This window comes from Pinus tabuliformis, chromosome X (assembly GCF_031772625.1).
Source record: "Pinus tabuliformis cultivar Carrire ecotype Pingquan chromosome X, CPIR1, whole genome shotgun sequence".
NCBI classification, from domain to species: Eukaryota; Viridiplantae; Streptophyta; class Pinopsida; order Pinales; family Pinaceae; genus Pinus; species Pinus tabuliformis.
In genome coordinates, this window is record NC_142308.1 from 462685145 (window position 1) to 462705881 (window position 20737).

The following is a 20737-nucleotide window of genomic DNA, read 5'->3' on the forward strand; positions in this document are numbered from 1 at the left end:
TAGAAGAACCTAAGTTATTTTGACGTTTTTTTCTTTGTTTTTCTTAATCCATAGAAGTTCTTTGGACATATTTTTATTTCCTTCATCCAATGAAACCCATCTAGATCACTAAAAGCTAGTAGAACTATAAGTTTTTTTTGAACATTATTTCCAAATTAGTTATTTCTATGGGGAAGCATAGTAGAATCACAATTTCATGGAAAATATAAGAATTTTTCATAGGCCTTTGCATTTGTTCAGAACTTAAATATAGAAACAATGGTTAGCATTAATCAATTTTCATGTCAATTTGTTGAGTGAATGACAAAGATGTGAGTTCTATAAATATGGAAATCTTGGTTTAAACTTTTACTCTACACATTCTCCTATGTAGTTGGATAAATTATTTGAAATTTAGTATCTATAAACTTGGAACATAAAAATATTAAAATTCAAGTCTATGATCAAAATAACCTTGAATGAAAGAAAATGAATACCACAAAATAAATATTTTAAATTTGAAGTTAAAGAAAGTTGGCATCCAATAAATTTTCCTTTCAAATTGCCAATTGTCTTTATTTTAAGAATGGGTAGAGCATAAGGGGAAATGATATCTCTTTTAACTTATTCTAGTTGGGTTAGGGTATGTGCTTATAGGGAAAAGGACAGGGATGATATATTTAATAAACAAAGGATGAATGATGTTAGGATACACATAAAATTATAAGTATATGAAACATTACAAGATAAAATTTATGTAAATCAACAATGAAGATTTAAATGAAATAATGAATCAAACTCAATCTCATATCTAATCATTTATCATTTGTAATCGACATAAAATCATAAGGATGTTTGAAATTGAAAATCATATATGTTTTGATCAAAGGTTCAAACCTCAAAATATTTAATGATCAAAACTTTAAAGTATATTAAAAAATTGTCCAAATAGATTTCCCAACTTAGTAGTAGCTAATTATCAATAAATCTATCAAGCAAATATGAAAATACACATAATACTTAGTCAAGGTTTGAAGTCTTATCTGCTTCATCATCCTTATTTTTTAAATATTGCATAGTCATCATCATTGTTTAGATTAGCATATTCAAATATAATGGAAGGCCCACCTTTGGATGCTCACTATAAAGGGTTTTTTTTCGGTGTCTAAAATGCCTATTTTAATGCAGTTTCAAGTTATTGAATACTTTTTTACTCTTTTCCTTTTCTGATATTAGCTGATTTCATTTCACAGAATGGGCAAAATAACAAGTGCTTCAATTTCTCTTACAAGAGACATTAGCTAACATTGAGAAGTAACCACATGGAAAATATATACAAATATAGCGTTTTTATATCGTGAAGCCATTACCAATCAATATACTTATTATATATAAGGTTCTAAAAGCTATACTTAGTCAAATACTTAGTCAAAACTAGGAATATTTTAGGTATCGATGGATGAAAAAGGGATGGACCTAGACCATCCTCATAGCCTCTTAATTTTTTTTGAAAACTTCAAGTTCGTCAAAATTCCAGCGAACCATATAACATTGCAATTTTCGTGCCCAAACAATGCAATTTTGATGCATAAACATTGTAATTTCAACGCCTAAATGTTACAATTTCGATGCCTAACCATTGATTTCCGTTGAATTTTTGAATATCAAGGAGACATCGAAAATACCACTGTAAATGTTCATCGTTTCACGAAATATATCTTTCTTCATTATTGGTACGAATTATTGTTGCAAGAGAGACAAAGAGACTTTGAAAATTGGCTCAATATTTAGTAGTGTTCAAGAGAAATAGATACCAGGACAAATTTCTAAAATATTAATAATTACTTCTAATTATGCAGAGCTTCTTTTAATAATTATAATTTAGCATTAAGCAATTACACTTTTCAAATTCAACCACAAAACCATAAGGATAATAGAGATCACAATGCAGAAAGAGAAAAAAATATTTACCGTAGGAAAATCCACTTGGGGAAGAAACCAAAAAACCTTGGAGAAATTCTTTAGTTCAGCAAAAGATACATCTAATGCACCTAGTCAACTATGAGGTTAAAATGACCAACAAGATATGATTAAACCTAATCAAGCAACAATCTAGTTAATTCAAATCAATTCAAACTTATGCGCTTCAAACTTTGGCCCTCTCTTATATGCCTAGGTTGAATTTCGACCTCCGAGAATATGCACATAAACTCGTCCTCCCTAGAATTTTTAACCAGTGTCTAGAATTTTCACTTTCCCAAATAGGGTGCCTAGAAATTTCCCAAAAATTCACACATGAGAGGTCAATAGACAAATAAAATTCATCCTTCTTTTCCTTCTTCATCCTACTTTTTCTTCACTTGGATTTCCATAAATTATCTTGTCTTATGTGAGGTTGAATGATTCCTTGAGGAGGAGGTAGAATTCTCTTTATATAATGATATTACTATCTAAGTGGGTGTGTCTCTTCACCAAGGCTGACATGACTTGAGGGAGGGCCAACTTGACTAGTTTGGAGCCAAAAATTAAAAATTAAAAATTTTATCTTTTCAATCCGATATAAAGAACACATCTTATAATAATTCTTTCAACGGCTAATCAATGAAATCACATGAAGAACATGTGTTACAGTTATATTATGCATTTCAAGGCATAAAAATATAAATTATGAATATCGATCATTGCTACAAAATTTAGTATCTCTCTCTTCCTCCCTTTATCTCTCCCTCTCTCCCTCTTTAAGATTTATATTCATCGCTCTCCCTCTCTCCTTCTCTCCCTACCTCCTTAACTACTACCTCCCTCTCTATTCCCCTTCCTCTCTTTCTCTATCTTTACCCCATCCCTCTCTCTCTCTCTCTCTCTCTCTCTCTCTCTCTTTCTCTGTGTGTGTGGATATATATGTATATATATTTATATATTCCCTCTCTATCTCTCCCTTCTTTCCTCTCTTTCTCCCCCACTCCCTATCTCTCTCTCATTCTCTTTCGCTCCATCCCTCGATCTCTCTCTCTCACACACATTATTTCCCCCTCCCTAACCTTCTCTCTTGCACCTCAATTTATAACTCTATTTTTCTCCCTGTCTCCCTCACTTGTTCTTTCTTCCTTCTAATTGTGTCTCTATCTCACTCCCACTATCCTACTCTTTACTCTCCCTTACTCCCTCCGCCTCTATCATTTTTTTCGCATTACACCCGGTCCTCTCTTTATCTATCACTCTCTCCCCTAACCCCACCATAGCTCAATCACACACTCTCTCAACTCCCTTTCTCTCTATCCTTCCCTCCATCCATGATTTAATACCTCCTTCACAACAACCCCCATCCAAATTTTTCTCTACCTTCCTCCCTATATATGTGGAAACTCTATCTCTCTTTGCATCCAAATCTCCACCCTCTCTCCCTTCTGAAACCTCTTCCTAGATCTCTCTCACATTTTGACTCTCAATAACTCTTTCCCATTCCTCACCTTTTCTCCTCAAACAAACACCCATTCTAATGCGCCCCCTTCTCTGTCTTTGTTCCTCTCTCTTTATCTCCCTTGGCCCCTGTATACCTCCCTCTCTCTTGTCCCAACGAACTGAACCTCAAGTATTTTCCATGTGCTAAAGTTCCTAGATGGAGAAATGTGTGCATATTCTTAATAGCAAGAATGCATGTGCATTCCTAGTTATAAATGTGTGTGCATTTTTATTATTATGGATGCACAAGCAATTTTTTTGAGTTTATTGTTTAACTTGTGTAAAGCTTACATGAATGATGAATTTATTTCTTTGGATACAGGTTCATAATCACAAATTTGTTGTTTTTGGATGCAAAAACATGGAAGAATTAATTATTGAGAAATTGTATATACCTTTCTCCTTCTTACATTATTATATTATAGGCTAGATAAATGTGTTTCCCATGAAGTTATAGATACATATGGAGTCATATGTGTAGATTATATGGTGGAGTTCTTCACCTTTTGAAAAACACTATATGGTGCACTAGAGGACATTTAGACCTAAAGCTTTTAAAAATAATTAGTTAATAATGTTAAAACCTTTTTAGGATTTACTAAGTGAATGCCTTGTATTTTAAATGAAGAAATGACTTTGATAATTTAAAAATAATATAAAATTAAGATTATAATTTTGGAAAATATTTGTGCACATGAAAAATATTAGGCCTATAATTTTACAATTTTTCATAGCAAGAAGCCATTATTTAGGTACTGGAAGGTTGCGGCAAGGGAGACATATGCATTATATTTTGCATGCAAAATAGCATATGAGTTTTAGGAAAACTCAAAACTCACATAGTTAGAAACAAATCCTATAAATAAAATTTATATATTTGGAAAGCTATTTCATTTTCCTACATTTCATAGTTTTCACCATTTTCAAATTTATTGGATAATTATCTCTACCCATCCCTCCAAGTTAACATTGAACATACTGTTTCTTTTTCCATGTTTGCATTGCCACTAAAGCAACATGAGTGACCATCATTATCTTGCACCTACTCTCATTTCAATATTTAAAAAATAGTTTATTTAGACTATAGTTGGCAAGAAATCAAGAATTTAATATGTACTTAGTATAGGATTTGAGATTATGCATTGGAGTAGTAATAAACAACCAACTATTTAATTATCTCTACTATATTTGACTAGAAAGTATTCTATAGGGTGAAGCAATTTGACTAAGGGGAATTATTGAAGATATGTATATGTAGTGATAAGATTCAATGAAATTGGAAACAATCCAAGTTATCATGCATCGAAACCTAGCATCATTTTGTCAAAGAAAATATTCAATGAAAAATTTAAAATGATTTGATGTATTATAGCACAAATATGAATATGGATCATATATTCTCCAAGCCATTGGTAAACACAAAATCTATAATACATATGAATATGATAAATATCATAGAGAACTCATTTATTGATTAATATGGCTATTAAAAATAAATAGACATTTAATTGTTGTGTTGGGGTTGACAAATAAACAATTGCTATATAAGAAGAATATAGTGTAGTGAAATAGTTATGTGGATAGGCACCTCTATTTTGAAAAAATGCTTCTAGAATTTTAATTTAATTATCAATATTCATTAGGTGGATGGTAGGAATTTAACATCCAAATATTCTTAGTAATATTCATAGATCATAATTTGAGATTTATTCCAAAAGTATATATGCCCTACTCTTTCAATTAAATTGATTAATTAATAAAAATGTCATACATGATTTTATATATATATATATATATATATATATATATATATATATATATATATATATATATAAAGTGTAATAGAAAATTCATTTATTGATTAAGAGTGGTATTAAAAATAAAAAAAAATATTTTTAATTGTTGTATTGGGGTTGAAAAATAAATAATTGTTATATAATAAGAATAGAGTTTAGTGTAATAATTAAGTGGATAGGTGCTTATATTTTGAAATATGGATTTTAGAATTTTAGTTTAATTATTAATAATTATTAGGTGGATGGTAGAGATTTAAGCTTCAAAAAGTATTTTAAAACATTTTTGGTAATAGTCATAAGCCAAAATTTGACATTTATTTCAAAATTAGTTATGTTATGTTTCTCTTTTAATTAAATTGATTAATTAAGAAAACGTCATATAAACATGGTTATGTTTTTTTGGATATATGATATTAATAGACCATAGTATTGATCCATAATATTGTAACAAAGTCCTTTTATAACTTTAAAATTTCTATATTAAAGTGGAAGAAAATCTTCATAGTTATAAATCTTATATATATATATATATATATATATATATATATATATATATATATATATATATATATATATATATATATATATATATATATAATAATTTAAATAAAATTATCATTTTAAATGTTGACAATATAAGTGTTTTAATTACTTTTTAAATAACTAAATGACCATCATGTGATTGCGAGGAAGATGATCAATCACGAGAAACCATGTATTACATCAATGATGGCTTGGCTGAAATGATAAATTTCCTTGTGGGGAGCACGACACCTTGTAGTTTAAGCCCTCAAACATGAATGAACACTAAGGTGATCAAATTGTCATGCTATTTATCATTAACCTAATGAATTACTCTAATAAATAATTCATATATACATGCATTCCATTCATGGTAATATGAAAACACAAACCTTAACATATTTTTATAGGACGTTTTGTTGCATATGGTCAATAGGCTTGCAAACCGGATCAATAATTATCCGTGAACATGTTGTCATCATCCCTACACAAATCCCTAAGCATGAAATTTCCAAATAAATGAGTTTTTGGGCTTAACTATTTTAAATAAGTTCTTTTAACCCCCAATGTACCCTACCCTTTTATAGACATGTGTTCAATAGCAGGTTTCTCCTTTCTTCACTAGCACTAATCAACAACAACTTTCTCCTTGCTAGGGGTATAATAATTCTTGAAATTCAGGAAAATTAAAAAGAATCTCATAACTTCCTCTTCCAGAAGCTTCCAATGGTTGTTTTAACCATTTACGTTGGATAAGAAGCTCGAGTCCTATCTGATCCTACCTTGGATATTTCATCTCTTATCCCTTGATCTCATCCTCCCATCTTAAGTGGATCTCAAGCCTAGATTGGTGAATGGATAATAATTCCTACACTACCATCCCTCTCCTATAAATTTACTGCCATCTACAACATCAAGGTGGGATTTTGGAGACTGATCATGCCCTCATGTTGTTGCATTGAGTCTAAGAGAGTCATCATCTTCATGCATTAGGGTGACATTAAGGTGTTCTTTGTAACAAGGAAGGATAACTCAGCTTCGGTAGATCTCTACAATATTATTAAATTGGCAACTAGGTCCAAACTCCATGTGGGTCATCTTATTTATGGCAACTTATATTTTTATTAGACCCCTCTCATTGATAGGTGTAGGATTGATCTAAAGATCATCCGATTCTGATAAGTATTCATGGAGTTATGAATTTATTTGTATTATAAGACATATTGTCAAGTCAGCCAGCATCCTATGTAGGCTCAGGAGCCCAATAGTCATGTCTATTCATCATCTACCTTTTAGTATAAATATAGAGGACTTGAAATCATATGGAGACACATCCTCTTCATATGTGGTCTCCTCCTCTCCACGTCTTTGGGTTTTGGTGAAGGAGAGACACAATGAAGATACACTAGCCCAAGGGTGATGCCCTAACTGCAGGAAGCCATAGGCATATGAGGATGATCTACGCAGTAGATAGAGACCTAATACATTGTCCATAAACATTATATGTTTGCCCTAATCTACGCAGTTAATGGAGACATATACGCAGATCAGGAAGACTTACATGCCTTCTTTATACGCTATTCATAATGGATATTATATGCTGGTCATTGTAAATGTTATACGCTGTTCTGGAAGTCATTTATACGTAGGGCAGAGAGACTCCCTACAGATAGTGACTATCATATGGAACAGCTATGGTCATAACCACAGTCACAAGGAGGTGAAGCCACAGTTAAGGCGTGGAGCTGCAGTCACGAAGAAGAGGAGCTACAACAATGAGGGGGTGTAGCCACAGCCAACACATGAAGCCACAGCCTTGGAAAGGGAAGTCATTGTCATGAAGAAAGCAGACGCAGTCATGAAAAGAGGAGCCGCAAGGTTTGACTACATCTGGTTTGGGTTTTAGGTGTAGTCACAACCTCGATGCATGGAGCAATGAATAAGTTCTCTGCAGCAAAGTTTGGGTACACTTAAGATCTGAAGGTAGTAACCATAGAAAAATATTCGCATGTCATTATCAGCATTTCTATCTCGAATAAAAGGATCAAGACAAGTTTCGGATGTGGATATAAAGATCATGAAGGTATTCCTGCAGTAGACAGAAGTCAATCTCAGTGATGATCATAGGGATACAAAGAGATCATACATCACAATGAGATTCAGATCTATATCTCACTGTCTCGGCATAAGGAGCAGTATCACAGTCTATATGAAGAAACAATCCTAAAGCTCCAGCAAACTAGTAATGGAGGAAATAATAACTAGGACTACTTGATGAAAAGAATTAACGAAGATCATTGTCTCAATGATGATGAAGATATAAGGCACAGTCATCATGTTGAAGAAGACATCGTTGACATAATGTCAAGGTTGATCACAGTGATATTGTAGTGATGGCTGCAATGGTGCAACAAAGAGGAGGACCTGTACAACATGGTGTCACATGGTTATATGGATGAAAGGCAACACTCTGATAGGTGAAGGAGTCACCTTAGAGAATCAATTGAAGCAATATGTCTTCAACTGATCTCATGTGATAAAAAAATTCAAAATATTGACTTCTATTGTAAATGTACTATCTCTCTCACTTTCTCTGCTAAACTTTGAAGAACATAAAAGAAGAATTGATCAAGGGTTTCCCCACATTGGGGTTTGTCCCTAGCTTGCACCACATCTTGTGTCCTCTTGTCTTGGTTTGTCTTCTGCGATTTATATTTATGTTCTATCCGTAGTTTACTTTATGTTGATGTGATTGCTAATCTGGAAAAGAAATTGAAATAAATTGCTCTAGCATATAACATACCTAGAATTAACATGGTACCAGAGTTGAGGTGAAGACAATGCCCAAGAAAGAGTGAAAGAGAAATCGCCGAAGATGGTTGGGACAGGACAAAAGAATCAATGGGTTCCTCATCCCTCTTCTAATTCACTAAGGGTGAAGTCGAAGCAGAGAATATTATCAAAATGGCGCAGTGGAAGTTTCTAATGGCCTACCTAAAGTTCACTTCGTTGGGAAGTTCGGATCTAAGGGTGGAAGGAAAGGCAGATGCCTTGGTTGCAATAAGTTCGGCCATTATGCAAAGGAGTGTCTGAATGGCAGAGACACATCTCTTGATGAAGATAATAATCATTCTTGGGACATCTTCATAAATTAGAGGAATAATGTAGGTCATTAAGGACAAGGACGACTCTTCAGAGAAAGCAAGGAACCCCAGGTATGAAGAATCAAATGTTGTTTCTGATAAGATAAAGAAGAATTATCTTCTATTTTCCCTCTCCTTCAGATTCTTTGGGAATCTGGCTTATTGATTGTAGTGCTTCAAGGCATTTCATCGGATAGATGAGTACACTCTCTAACTTGGCCAAGATGGAAACAATCGTGGGATTATAGTTGGAGCCGATGCCACCTATCCTGGAAAGGATGTTGGGAATGTTATCCATCAACTGAATGGTGGTAACTCAATTCATTTACTGAATCTCCTTTATGTACCTGATCGCAAGAAGAACCTGGTGTCCATTTCAGCAATGGAAATCTAGGGTTACGAGGTGGCACTCATCGATGAAAAGTAGGTCCATAGGCTTGGAACAAATCGAGGAATTTGAGTTTGATGATCAAGAATCTCACATATGTAGGTGGAAGAAATCCATCTATGGCTTCAAGAAAAACACCCTTGGCGTATCATGAGAGGATTGATAGGTGTTGAATGAAGCTGAGATTCACTAGGAGTGAAACCGATCCAAACCATTACCCGAAGGTTGTGGATGATAGACCTCTCATACCGGCACCTATGTCTGACAGGTGCAGACACTCTCATTTGTAAAAGACAGAGGGAGTTGGATTCTGAATGTGGAAAGATAAATTGCAAGCCTGTGACTACCTCAAGGATCTTAAATTTCAGATGTTATATGGTAGTGATGTAAGACCAAATTTGGGAAATGCCTCTGAGTTTCATGAACCCATTCACGTTGATGTTCTTAGTGAACCTCTATCCGGACATATGTTTTGCAGTTAGCATGGTGAGCTCATATTTGGTTGAGCTTCACTGGATTGGTGCCTAGAATCTTATGAGATATCTTCAGGGCAAAATCTCTCATGGATTGAGATACACTGCCAGAAATATGAAACCACATGATTATTCGAATGCTGAGTGGGTAGGTAGTGTGGAGGATCACTAGAGAACTTCTCAGTGCTGGTTCTCTTTGGATTCTACTTCGATATCATGGATGAACAGGAAGCAGTAGTTGGTTTCTATAAGCACTGCCGAGATCGAATACATAGCTACAAGTATGATCTCATTTGAAGCTGCATGGTTGCAGAAGCTTGTAAGTGAGATGTTTGTTTATGTAATGAATACCACTATGATTCTCTGTGACAACCAGAGGTGGGATTCGATTATTGAGCAATCCCGTATTCGATGATTGCTCCAGCGGATAGACATCAGATAATACCTTATCTGGGATATGGTAAGTCAATGAGTGAGGAGGCTCCATCACATTGGGATTGATGTACAAGTCACAGACATTTTGTCAAAGCCCTAGGGAAAGGTCAAATCTGTGACTTTCTTGAACGACTTGGAGTTGTTGAGAGACCTTCTTATAAGGATCCTGCATGTTGCATGCATTGAGCTATGGGAGATTTGGGGGGCTTATGGTACTTCTTGGAGTGACATATGACCACAGGGTGACTCACCATCCCCTGGTGGTGTATGTGTACAGGGTAAAAGAATCAAAATTTTCCTTGTGACACCCCATGGTGACTATGTAGCAGGATGATTAGTTCTCCTGTGAGGTCTGGATGATGTGTTCTCCATGACGACTATGTAGCAGGATGATTAGTTCTCCTGTGAGGTCTAGATGATGTGTTCTCCATGACGACTATGTAGCAGGATGATTAGTTCCCCTGTGAGGTCTGGATGATGTGTTCTCCATGATGATTATGTAGCAGGATGATTAGTTCTCCTGTGAAGCCTGGATGATGTGTTCTCCATGGCAATTATGGAACAATATGATTCACTCTCCCATGGGCCAGGATGATTAGTTCTCAGCAGCATCCACTAGACAAGATGATTCTCTCTCCTATGGATAGGATGATTAGTTCTCCTATCAAGGCATCCTACCCATGCAATTTGGGACTCATGGGAAGTACCTCTCATTTGATTAATGAGCAGGGAAATGAGGATAGGGACCATAGTAGTACCGATGGATGCATCATTGTATCTACCATACTCCCTAGGCTAGGATGACCTTCATTGATCTGGGATCAATGATACTGGTCTCTGACCAGTTGTAAGAGTTGTACCCACTATGACACTAACTTCGGGTTGGTTGAGACTGGTTTGGGACTAGTGGTACATACTCTGAGACTGACTTCGGGTCAGTGGAGGACTGATTTGCAACTAGTAGTAGGAGTGGTACCCACTATGACGCTAACTTCGGGTCAGTTGAGACTGGTCTGGGATCAGTGGTACACACTCTGAGACTAATGATATTGGTATGGGACTAGTAGTGGGAGTGGTACCAACTATGATGCTGACTTTGGGTCTATTGAGACTGGTTTGGGACTAGTAGTACACACTCTGAGACTGACTTCAGGTTAGTGGAGAATGGTATGAGACATTCTCGATCAATTATCCTTCTTCATGGTTGAGCAAAGCAGAGCCAACAGAGTTAAGCAGAGCTAGCAGAGTTGAGCAGAGCTAAGAAGAGCTGAAAAGAGTTGAGCAGAGTTGAGCAAAGCTAATGGAGCTGAGTAGAGCTGAGAAGAGCTGAGCAGAGTAGAGCCAATAGAGTTGAGTAGAGCTAGTAGAGTTGAGTAGAGCTAAGCAAAGCTAGCAGAGCTGAGAAGAGTAGTGCAAGGCACTAATGGTAGAGATAGTACAGTCAGACATATGGATCAGCGGATGGAGTTCTCCCTATTTGAGAGGGAGTGTTAAATTGGAAACTAGGGCCAAAATCCATGTGGGTCATCTTATTTATGGCAACTGATATTTTTATTGGATCCCTCTCATCTTATTTATGGCAACTGATATTTTTATTGGATCCCTCTCATCATCTATGTTTTAGTATAAATATAGAGGACTTGAAATCATATGGAGACACATCCTCTTCATATGTGGTCTCTTCCTCTCCACGTCATTGGGTTTTGGCGAAGGAGAGACACAATGAAGATACACTGGCCCAAGGGTGATGCCCTAACCACAAGAAGCTATAGGCATATGAGGATGATCTACGCATCAGACATAGAAATAATACACTATCCAGAATCCTTATACGCAGGCCCTAATCTACGCAGTTAATGGAGACATAGACGCAGATCAAGAAGACTTATACGCTTTCTTTATACACTGTTCATAATGGATATTATACGCTGGTCATTGTGAATGGTATATGCTATTTTGTAAGTCATTTATACGTAGGGCAGAGAGACTCGCTACACGCAGTGACTATCATATGGAACATCAGTAGTCATAACCGTAGTCACGAGGAGGTGAAGTCGCAGTAAAGGCATGGAGCTGCAGTCACGAAGAAGGGGAGCCACAATAATGAGGAGGTGTAGCCACAGTAAACGCATGAAGACACAACCATGGAAAGGGAAGCCGCTGTCATGAAGAAAGCAGACGCAGTCGTGAAAAGAGGAGCTGCAAGGTTTGAGTGCACCTAGTTTGGGTTTTAGGTGCAATCAAAAACTCGATGCATGGAGAAATGAATAAGTTCTCTGCAGCAAAGTCTGGGTACACTTAAGATCTGAAGGTAGTATCCACAGAAAAGTCTGGGCATGTCACCCTCGGCATATCTATCTCAAATAAAAGGATCAAGACAAGTTTCGGATGTGGACATAAAGATCATGAAGGTATTCCTGCAGTAGAGAGCAGTCAATCTCAGTGATGATCACAGGGATACAGAGAGATCATACATCATAGTGAGATTCAGATTTATATCTCAATGTCTCGGCATAAGGAGCAGTATCACAGTCTATATGAAGAAAAAGTCCTAAAGCTCCAACAAACTAGTAATGGAGGAATGATATAATAACTAGGACTACTTGATGAAAAGCATTAATGAGGATCACTATCTCAATGATGATGAAGATATAAGGCACAATCATCATGTTGAAGAAGACCTTGTTGACATAGTGTCAACGCTGATCTTAGTGATACTGTAGTGATGGCTTCAATGGTGCAACAATGAGGAGGACTTGTACAGCATGATGTCACACGGTTATATGGATGAAAGGCAACACTCTGATAGGTGAAGGAGCCAACTTAGAGAATCATTTGAAGCAATATGTCTTCAGCTGATCTCATGCAATAACAAGAGTCAAAATATTGACCTCTATTGTAAATGTACTATCTCTCTCACTTTCTCTATTGAACTTTGAAGAACATAAAAGAAGAATTGATCAAGGGTTTCCCCACATTGGGGTTTGTCCCTGGATGGCGCCACATATTGTGTCTTCTTGTCTTGGCTTGTCTTCTGCAATTTATATTTATGTTCTATCTGCAGTTTACTTTATGCTGAAGTGATTTCTAATCTGAAAAAGAAATTGAAATAAATTGCTCTAGCATAGAACATACCTAAAATTAACACAACTACTATTCTTGGTTGTAAACTCTCTCCTATTTCTATTAATACAAAGAGTATATCATTTTCCTATATGTGTTATGTTATATTTATATTCATGTATCTCAATACTTCTTTGATCCATTGAATAGATTAATTGAATTATGTTGCATAGTTGTTGTGCATCTTTGGCTTGTTATGAATGTATGTGCAAATTATAATTATAGCAATCAGAGGTATGGTTAGAGCTTACAAGTCAAGAGTAAAGTAAAGCTTGCGACAAATTCCAAGTAAGCCTATTTACCATTATTCAATTTCTCTAAGGGAAACTCTATATTATTTTCTTTTTATTGTTCTAGACCAGTCCACTAGGTCTAGGGAAGATACTTTTGTCCACAATCAGAAATTCCACATAACACATATGATGGGTACGAGGTGGGCGGTAATGAATTATAAATGAGCAATGAATAGAAACCATGGTGGTCTGATTGTAGAAGTTATAAAGTGATAACTTTGGTCCCTAAGTCATAAAAAATATATTTATCTTCCATTGATTTCCATGTATGGCACTCCATCAAAATGACCACCTCTTTGGAAGATATTTAATAAAGAAGGAGCGTACATAAGGATAGGGCACAAACTTAGAGTAGTTATCATTTTAGTAATAAGATATGTGTAAATTAAAAAAAATGGAGAGGTAAGGTACGCGACATAAGCCTTTCTTGTTTTGTTGTGAGTCCCACATTCATGCTTAGAATATGGCAAAAGGGTGATTGGCTGAAAGAAAGATTTGGTTCAGCCCAATCTATGGCCGAGTGGTACATGGAAGTCCTTGACTTGGTTGGATTTTTCATATGTTAATAAAATATATTTTCCTTTGGTGTTTATTCTATCACTATTATTATTATGGTTATATGCTAGTTATAAGCATGTTTTCATGATTGATTCTAGTTATGGCTCTTATCATGTTTGGATTTGTTCATGAATGGTTATTCAATGCATGAGATAATAGATGTAATTGTAACTATTTTGAGATGGAAATATACCTTCTTGGTGATTTTAAGATAAGTATGAGACCCCCATGTTTAGATATGCATTTATGGCTTGTAGATTACATGTTATCAATGTGTTTGAAAAAATGACTATCATGGTTAGGCATGGTCAGGTAAATTACTTGATTAAGTTTGTGTTAGAGACTTTTTCCTTGTGTCATTTATTGTCTTGGAAAGTCTCATCAAGTTCTAGGTAGTGATTTGGAGTCTATCCCTAAAAAGGCCAAACAGATCTCACGGTTGCAAGCTCAGATTTGAGAAATTGGGACTATAGTCTCTTCCTTGTAGTCTTATGCATGCGATTGGAGGCCTATAGTTGCATGGATGTAGGCTTATGCATGTGACTAGAAGCCTATGTCAGTGAAAAATCAGTCTAGCTCAGGGTTTGAGCACCTGGAGTGGTTGTTTATCTCATGGGGGTCTTGTAGCTGCTGGGGAAGTTCAATAAAGTTTTAGTTGGTTGATTCCACTTCCTTAACTATATTTAGGAGGTCGAATCATGTCAGAGTATCCATTAGATCATGTTTACCCCTACAGGCTAGTGAAAGTGGTCAAATGTGGGAGGTGTGGTTACATATTGGTATGAGAGGATGGTTGAACAAGTGGATTAGATAGGTGGAATGTGTTTGTCATGCTTGCATGCTAGTTGCCTATGTGTTATTTATGCATACATAACCATGATCTAAACTCATATTAGGTCACACATGAATTGTGGTGATCATTATGTAGTTATGTCATCATGATGTTTTTTGGTAAGTTAAGATACTAATATGTTGGCTGAGATAGAGCAGGAGAAGTAGATTGCCAGAGCAGGGTTGCAACACTAGAATGCATGGTAAGAACATATCATCATATCGGTTTGTATGTTTGGCATATAGGTGTGATGATTAATGGTTGGTATATATATTATGCTTATATATATATATATATATATATATATATATATATGCTTGTCAATCTATTTTTGTTATGGTTAAATGCATAATGGATGCTAGTTAATCAGTGTAGTCATATACACATGCGTGATATAGTCATTCATGGTAGTTAACTTATTGTTCTATGCATTGTGGTCATATGCATGATGATTATAGTGATTGAATTAAGATCTTGATGTTATATGTATCATGCTAATCTGGATTGGCCTGTGTAGATGGTTATGCTTATGATATTCAGGTATGAATCAATATATTTGTGGTATTATGTCATACTAATCTGGATTGACTTGTCCCGATGTGATAGCCTCCCCTTAGATTAATTGAGGTATGAAATTTAATTATGTCACCTATTTGTTTTTTATGACATGGTATGTTTACAAGTTGTTGAATGTTCAACTAATTGCATGATATGAGTATGTGTCTATAATATTTCATGAAGGAATGATCTTATTTTAAGACAATTGTGCTAACACTATATGTGTTGAGACAAATAATATGCACTTGAGTGCAAGTGGGTTCTAGTTGTAGTATTATGACTTATGACTATGAGTAGACTATTGATTATGACACATGTTTTAGTCTTGGTAAAGGTTGATTTAAAATTAATAGACATGATGTATTAATCTTTAGGATGCATGACTAACATGTATGGGAAATTGTAGGGTAACATGCTTGGTATTAACATGACAAGGTAACAATTGATTTCTTTATATAACTGATAGTTGGGTGATGTAACAATACATATTAAGACTTAATTCCAATAAGGTAAAAGTTAAGAGAAAGGAATTGGGTGAGAATTCCTTTGCATATGTTTGGAAACTACAATTCCAAATGAATGAGTTCTTTGAATACATGAAGTCTTCTTAACCTTGATTTCGTTTGACATTATGTGGATATGTGCTATATTCATCAACATGTATTTGATATGTATATTAGTTAGTTTCTAGTTATATATGGATCCCTCAAGGGAATTGGAGTCCCTTGAGAGATGGCATGGATGTGTTCAGTTACAAGGAATCATGCTTGACATAACAAGGTAAGGTAACCAGTGTATGCTTATGTTTATTTATGCACTGACTGTTATGTGCTTATGCTAGTATGACGCAAGGGACTGCATGACAAATAGACTGACATGAAATCTTGAACAAGGCTCGGGTTGAGCTTTCCATTGGAATAATTGGGAACCATGGGGATTGAATCCTAGTGTTTATTTCTAGTTTCGTGCTTTTGGTGCTTTGTGATTTTCTCTCACTTGATTTGCAGTTTTTCCAATGTCTCATGCATGGCCATGCCACTTTGTTTTTGGTTGCTTGAATTTTCATGTTTTTTTTTTCTTTTCATTTTTTATTGCCTCTTATGTTTTTAGGGTCTTGGGAATTTGTTTGGGAAGAGGAAAGTTAATTGAGCTTGGGGAGAGGTAAATGAAACCCAATAGGTATTGTAAGACCTAGATGAAGCTCAGTGCATGTGTAAAGTGCAGCTGAAGACAAGAATACGATAGTAAGTTGGATTGGTTAGTTCCATTGATGTAAATGGATGATGGCAAGACAATTATGAGAAAAGTAAAAAAAAAGGTAAAGTGAATGGATTTGAGGTGCCAAATGCCTTGGTTAAGTTGGGAACTATTATTCCCAATGTTGTGAATTATTTGCACAGATAAAGGGAGTTATCTTAACCTACACCTTATGATATCTAGTAATTATGTTGTGATCATGATATATATATATATATATATATATATATATATATATATATATATATTCCATCATCTGACAGAGTTGTTCGGGATCATAATTGTTTTATGGTAGTGTTTACATGTATACATGTATGTATGTATGTAATTGTATAACAAGGTCATCAGGGATCATGACTATTTTATGTTAATGTTCTTATGTATATATTTATTTATGTATGTTGTTTTCAGACAAGGTTGTCAAGGATCATTCTTGTGGATGAATTATTTCTTAGGCAGGTGAACGGTATGAAGAGGTTCAACATATCTACAAGGTCAATATCATGTGTATATGAATTGACATTATGTGTTTATACTATGCCTATGTTTATGTTATGGATAGGCTATGTTGAGGGATACACAAGCTGAATGAAAACAGTTCCATCTGTGGCATGCTAGGAAAATCATGCATAGTGGAAAGAAACTAGAAGCAAGGTTTCTTGGTAGAGTCATTGTGGTCCTTGGATGTGCAGTGCACTTGTTGTGTATATTGTGTACATGTTGTACCTGTGGTGTTTTGTACATGTGGTATGGTGTGCATGTTGTATATATGTTGTTATGTACAGATGGCATTATGTAAATATCGTATATGCAGTGTTGAGTACAAATAGTGTTGTGTACATGTGATATATGCGGTGTTTTGTATAGATGTTGCTATGTACATGTTGTATATGTTGTGTTGCGTACATGTGGTGCAGTGTATGCATTGTACATATAGTGTTGTGTATATATGGTGTTGTGTACATGTTGAACATGTAGTTCTATGTACATGTGGTGATGTGTACATGTTGTACATGTCCTGTTGTGTGCTTGTGATGCTATGTACATGTTGTACATGTGGCGCTGTGTGCACATGGTGTTGTGTACATGTTGTATAAGTGGTGTTGTGTACGTGTTGTATAAGTGTTGTTGTGTACACATTGTGGAGGTGGTGTCGTGTACATGTGATGTTGTGTACACATGTAGGTGATGTTGTGTACATGTGGTGTTGTGTACGCATTGTGTAGGTGGTATCGTGTACATGTGGTGTTGTGTACACATTGTGTAGGTGGTACTATGTACATGATGTACATGTGGTATTGTCTGCATGTCAGACATGTTGTATTGTGTACACGTGGTATTATGTGCATTACATACATGCTGTGTTGTGTACATGTGGTACTGTGTATGTGCATTGTGTAGTCATGGTATCATGACATGAGTATTCATTGCGTTGTACTCTGTGTACATATATGTATTTTGTTGTACACTAGGTGTAGGTGTATTTGTTATGTTGTACACTGGGTGCAGGTGCATGTATTGTATTGTGTTGTACACCAGGTGTATGTGTATGTGTTATATTTTACACCAAGTGCAAGTGCATGTATTGTATTATGTTGTACACTAGGTGTAGGTGTATGTGTTGTGTTATATGCAGGGTGTAAGTGTATGTATTGTGTTGTACGTTGGGTGTAGGTGTATGTATTGTGTGGTGTTGTACACCATATGTGGGTGTATGTGTTGTGATGTACATTGTATGTATGATTACATGATTAAAGAGAAGAGAAAGTATTGGGTGCATTTTGGGTTTGGTAAGCAATCCATTGTGTATACGGAAAGGACAAAGAACAAAGGAAAAAGAAAAGAACCATTTAAAGGATAAGTATCAATATTTTATTTCATTTTTAATTATGGAAGTGATCTATGAATCGTATTATCATGGTTGCGCATGATCTATGATTACAATTATGATGGTTGCATTTTGAGCTAACTGGATGTGATATGCTTATGCATGATGATTTGATCAAAGAGCTAGTTTGACTTGTTGTGATAGGAAGTGAACAAAATTGCAGGTGTACCTTATTAATGGGCAACCAATGAGGTATGGTTTGAATTAATTTAAATTCCTTTTTACTCTAATGGTAATTATGTGCTTGGTACAAGAAAGCATGGGAAATGTTGTTTTGGTGGTTGAAAATGAATGCAAGAATTAGCAGCAACAACAAAAGGAATTGGAACAAGCAATAATGTGCTAGTAAAGTATTTAGGAGGAAGGCCATTGTGGGACACTGGTACCCAATAATGTCCATTGATTTCCATGAGCATGCTATGACCAGTATGATGGTTTTGAGGCAAGGATATGCCTTTCTTTTGGGACACTTCGATGTGAGGAAGCCTTTCCAAGGGATGGATTGCCCGAGAAAGGGAATGTTGGGAAACTTGGAAAGTGAGTGACTGCATGGAAGGGGGTGACCATATTTCCCAAGGGATTGCGTAACAGAGAAGGAAATGCTAGAGGATGGATTTGTTTTGGTCATTATCATTATAAATGGAATCAAAAGCAAATTGGAAATGTGCCTTGGAATAATGAAATTGTAACTTTTCATTGAAGAACAAGTATCACAAGGATGGTAGCACTGGATATTGGATGTGGACTTTGCTTTGGCAGTGGATTCTAGACTTCATGGGCACGAGGTGAATCTTGGTATTAATTTGAGGGTGGAACTGTGAACCTCTAGATTCCCCTATTGCTGATGTGGGTTATGTATCCTTCATTGTTTGTCAGTTGAGGAAAAAGCGTTTTGGTATATGTATATATTTATGTATGGTTGTTATTGTAAATATCATAATGGCATGTGTTACAAAGCTCTAGTAAGTGGTATGCTGTTTTTTTAGGCAGAGTTCATTATAAATATTGCACTGAGTTGGATTATAAAGCTCCATAGGCAGTATGTTTTTTTTTTTCAGTCGTTTGCTAGTCATAGGTGTCATAGAACACCAAGGATAGTGTTCCCCTAAAGGGGAGGATTTTCTAACAACCTTGGGTTCAAATTTCATGTAATAAAGTTAATAAAGATGAAATAAGACCAAGGTCATGGGACATGTATTCCAACATGAATGTTGGGAAAAAACATCCTAGTGGATGTTCATTTGGTTTATTATGGCCATGGAAATTGGCAACAACATTAAAAAGGAAAAGAGACATTATTTGCCATTTTATTTATGAAAATAGAGGGAAAATAGGAGAAAAGGGAGATGAAAGGTCGCAGGATATCATGAGGAGGAAATTGAAGGAAATATAGGGGAAATTGAAGAAAATAGAGGATTCAATGATAAAAATTCTTTTGAGGATCACTTCATAGATTTTGTTAGGGTGTGAGGCATTTTTTTGTTGGGACTTTTATTAGTTAAATTTTGGAGTTCTCTCTATTCTCTCATACTATTGTATACTTTGAGAGTTCTTGGAGCACTCTAAAATTGTTGGCATTATGAGATAAGTGTTGTCCTTGATGGCAAACCTCACTGATGACAAATCATAGTACAGAAGGTCAGCAGCAAGGAATTGATGATCAGACTATAAGAAGAAGAGAAAGTTCATACACGCAGGTTCGTTAAGCCCAAGTCGCGTGTACACGCAGGTTGGCTTCAGCAAAAGCGCGTGTATGTGGAAAAGTACCTTTGGTCCATGGCGGTTAGTCCTTGGAAGTTGTGCCTATGGTTTCGGACCATTGTGTCTCGACGGGCGTGTCGATCCCTAGTTTTGAAGTTGATGGTATTGTGTTACTATGGTTTTGGCTCTTGATATTGAGCAAGGCCTAAGGCTATATAAGGAGAAGGAAATCATTAGGCAAGTGTATCTGAAATGTCTTGAATATCTGAAGAAGTATGAGATCCAGTATGCAGGTTATGGGTTGATGATGCATTGCTTGATCTGAGCTA